Source organism: Furipterus horrens, unplaced genomic scaffold (assembly GCF_987537825.1).
Source record: "Furipterus horrens unplaced genomic scaffold, mFurHor1.1.pri manual_scaffold_17, whole genome shotgun sequence".
Lineage (NCBI taxonomy): Eukaryota > Metazoa > Chordata > Mammalia > Chiroptera > Furipteridae > Furipterus > Furipterus horrens.
Window position 1 is genome coordinate 62943159 of NW_028327187.1, and position 4994 is coordinate 62948152.

Below are 4994 nucleotides of genomic sequence, written 5' to 3' on the forward strand. Positions count from 1 at the left end.
TATCAACAACTGAATCTAAAAAATAAAAACAAAATCCAACTAAGTTAACCATAATAGGAACAGAATCATAGGTATGGAATCATTTTGAGGGTTATAAGCTGGGATGTGGGAGGGGGAGAAATGGGGAAATGGTGCAGGGACTAAGAAGCATAATAGATTGGTACAAAATAGACAGGGGGAAGTTAAGAAAAATATAGTAAAGGGTGTAGCCAAAGAACTTATATGCATGATCCATGGACATGAACTAAGAGGGATGGGATTGCTGTATGGAAGTGGGATACTGGGCGGAGGGGAGCAAAGGGGAAAAAAAAAAGGAACTCCTGTAAAAACATAATAAAATATATATTTAAAAAAGGAAAAAAGAATGAATGGGTTAATAACATCAAGGAAGGAATGAAGAAATTTCTGGAAACAAATGATAATGAGCACATAACAGCCTAAAACCTATGGGAGACAGCAATAGCAGTCCTGAGAGGAGAGTTCATAGCAATACAGGCCTACCTAAAAAGAATAGAAGAATCTCAAATAAAAAATCTAACCCTACAACTACAAGAACTAGAGCAAAAACAACAAACAAAGCTTAGAGAGAGTAGAAGGAAGGAAATCATCAATATCAGAGCAGAATTAAATGACATAGAGACTAAACAAACAATTCAATAGATCAACAAAACTAGGAGCTGGTTCTTTGAAAAGATAAACAAAATCGACAAGCTTTTAGCTAGACTCATCAAGAAAAAAAGAAAGAGGACCCAAGAAAACAAAATCAGAAATGTAAGAGGAGATATCACGACTGATATCACAGAAATACAAATATTGTAAGAAATTACTAAAAACAACTATATGGCAAGAAACTGGACAACCTAGATGAAATGAACAAATTTCTAGAAACATATAATCTTCCAAAACTAAATCAAGAAGAAGCAGAAAGCCTGAACATACCAATAACAAACAGTCAAATTGAAACAGTAATAAAAAAAAACTCCTGGCATACAAAAGACTTGAACCGGATGGCTTCACAGACAACTTTTATAAAACATTTAGTGAAGAACTAACACCTACCTTTCTCAATTTATTGCAAAAAATCCAAGAAGAAGGAAGACTCCCAAACTCTTTCTATGAAACCCTAATTCCAGTATTACCCTAATTCCAAAACCAGGTCAAGACACAACAAAGAATGAAAACTACTTGCCAATATCACTGATGAACATAGATGCTAAAATCCTCAACAGAATATTGGCAAACAGGATCCAGCAACACATTAAAAAGGTCATACATCATGATCAAGTGGAATTCATCCCATGGATGCAAAGATGGCTTAATATTCACAAATCAATAAATGTAATACATCACATAAACAAAATAAAAGACAAAAACCATATGATCATATCAATAGATGCTGAAAAGGCATTTGATAAAGTACAACATCCATTTATGATGAAAACACTCAACAAAATGGGAATAGAGGGAGAATACCTCAATATAATAAAGACCATATATGAGAAACCCGAAGACAACATTATACTCAGTGGTAAAAACTGAAAGCATTCCCTTGAAATCAGGAACAAGACAAGAATGCCGACTCTCTCCACTCGTATTCAACATAGTCTTGGAAGTTCTAACCACAGCAATCAGAAAAAAATAAATAAATAAAAGGCATCCAAATTGGAAAAAAAGTAAAACTGTCACTATTTGCAGATGACAAAATAGTAAACATAGAAAGCCCTATTGACTCCACAAAAAAACTACTCGACCTAATAAGTGAATTTTACAAAATAGCAGGATACAAAGTCAATATTCAAAAATTAAAGGCATTTCTATATACCAACAATAAAATATTAGAGATAGAAACTAGAAAATAAATCCCATTTACTATAGCAACATGAAAAATAGAGTACCTAGGAATAAATTTAACCAAAGAGGTAAAAGACCTGTACTCAGAAAACTGCATAACCCTGAAGAAAGAAATTAAGGAAGATATAAGTAAATGGAAGCAAATACCATCCATGTTCATGGATGGAAAGGATCAACATCATTAAAATGTCCGTGCTCCCCAAAGCAATTTATAGATTCAATGCAATCCTTATTAAAATACCAGCAACGTATTTTACAGACCTGTAACAAGTACTTCAAAAATGTATGTGGAACCAAAAAAGAGCCTGAATAGCCACAGCAATCTTGAGACAAAAGAATGCAATAGGAGGACTCACAATACCTGATATCAAACAATACTACAAGGCCACTGTAATCAAAACAACCTGGTACTGGCATAAGAACAGACATATAGATCAATGGAACAAAATAAAGAGCTCAGAATTAAACCCAGGCCTCTATGGTCAACTAATATTTGACAAACGGAGAAGTAACATAACATGGAATGAGAAGAGTCTCTTCAATAAATGGTGCTGGGAGAACTGGACTGGTACATGCAAAAAAACGAAACTAGATCACCAGCTTATGCCACACACTAGAATGAAGTCAAGATGGATCAAAGACTGAAATGTAAGATGTGACACCATAAAGATCCTAGAGGAAAACATAGGCACGAAAATTTCAGATATCCCACGTAACAATATTTTCACTGATACATCTCCTAAGGCAAGGGAAATAAAGGAAAAAATAAACAAATGGGACTACATCAAACTAAAGTTTTTCTGCTCAGCAAAAGAAAACATAAGCAAGATGAAAAGGAAACCAACCATATGGGAAAGCATATTTGCCAATGATACATCAGATAAGGGATTGATCTCCAAAATATATAAAGAACTTTCATATCTCAACACAAAGAAGAGAGACAGCCAAATTAAAAAATGGCCAAGGGACCTGAACAAACACTTCTCTAAGGAGGACATACAGACGGTCCTTAGGTATATGAAAGAATGCTCTACACCACTAGCCATCAAAGACATGCAAATACAGACCACAATGAGATACCACTTTACACCAGTCAGTATGGCCATCATCAACAAATCAAAAAAGAACAAGTGCTGACAAGGATATGGAGAAACAGGAACACTTGTGCACTGTTGGTGGGAATGCGGACTGGTGTAGCTAGTATGGAAAACAATATGAAATTTCCTCAAACAACTAAAAATGGAACTGCTTTTTGAACCAGTGATTCTACTGCTAGGATTATACCCAAAGAATCCTGAAACCCCAATTCAAAAAAACCTATGCACCGCTCTGTTCATAGTAGCGCTGTTTACAATAGCCAAGTGGTGGAAACAACCTAAGTGCCCATCTGTAGCTGAATGGATTAAAAAACTGTGGTACATTTACACAATGGAATACTATGTAGAAGTAATAAAGAAGGAACTTTTGCTATTTGCAACAACATGGATGCAGCTAGAGAGAATCATGCTTAGCAAAATAAGCCAGGCAATGAAAGAAAAATACCATATGCTATCACTCAATACAGGAGACTAATGAACAACACAATCAAATGAACAAAATTAAACAAGGAACAGAGTAATAGTTATCAGGGGGGAGGGAGGAGGGAGAGAAAGGGGTTAATAGGGGAAGGGCTTAGCAAAGGAACTAATATAAATAACCCATGAACATGGACAACAGGGTCGGAATGGACTGTGGGAGAAGGAGTGGGCTTGTGAGAAATAACCACACATTGATGTCTCTCTCCCTCTCTACTTCCCTTCACCTTTCTCTAAAAATAAATAAATAAAATATTTAAAAAATATAATAGAACAGTATTTTTAGGTATTTTTATTTCAACTTAATTTTCTTTTTTTATTTTTATTTGGAGAGTATGCATTAGAATGTGCACAAATTGTTATTACACTAGTACATGCTCATTCTTGAGAAACATGCCAATAAATACCCATCTAACCTATTCATGAGTTTTATTTTCCTTAACAGTTATGGCTGCCTTGTGTGGTGAATACGAGTCAAAGTATATGAAAAGCTTAACCATTTGTGTGAACAAATTTTGAAACCTAACAAAGTTTTAAGAATTGTAATATAGTACTACAAATTTGGCGATTTAATACAGCAGAAACTTATTCTCTCACAGTTCTGGAGGTTGAAAGTCCAAAATCAAGGTGTCCACAGGAATGGTTATTTCTGAAGACACTGAAAGAAAACCTGTCCCAAAGCATCTCTCCTAGTTTCTGATCATGGTGGGCAATTATGAAATCCTAAAATCCTTGGCATTCCTTGGGTTGTAGATGCATCAGTTCAATCTTTGCTTCCGTCTTCACATGGCTTCTTCTTATATATTTGTGTCCCATCTCTTTTTTTCATAAAGACACAAGTCATATTGAATTAAAGGCTCATTGTAATCCAGTATGACCTCCTCTTAAATAATTATATACTGAAACAAACTTTCTGAATAGATTTTTGAAGAGCTAGAAGTTAGAACTTCAACATATCTTTTTGGGGGCAATATTCAACCTATAACAGAACCTAACTGATGTTTTTCCTACCTTGTTCTATGAGGTGATTCTCTTAGTCTTTTCTTCTATAATTTTTGCACCTGCACATTTGTTAGAGAGAACAGAAAAGAAAAGGGCAAAAATGCCCAATATGTTTGAAGACATATTTTGTGTTGTTGTTACCAAGTAAAAAGGGGGTTCTTTCATGTGGCACCTTGATTTAAAATCCAACAATTAATGTTGAGGAAAACAGGTCTTTATTTACAATATTCCAACCTAGGGAGGGCTGTGGGCATTCCTGCTCAGTGCCTTGTTCTTTCACAGAACCCAGCACTTCCCCTGCTCCCCAAAAGGCTATAAACCAAAACCATGCCCAGAAGTTCCTCATTTCTTATCTGTCAGCTTTCTTCTTCAGGATCTGGGGTACAGTGTCATCAGCCTCTATCTAATAGTCAAGCAAAATATGTGACCTGTTGCACTGAATTATGGTGAAGTCTACATTTTAACAGAGTCCTTTCTGTCTGTCCCAACTTCCAAGAGTACAAAAGTCCAGGTTTTGGAGTTCGCTGAAATCAGCACAATTTACTAACCTAGGCCATATGGCTCCCC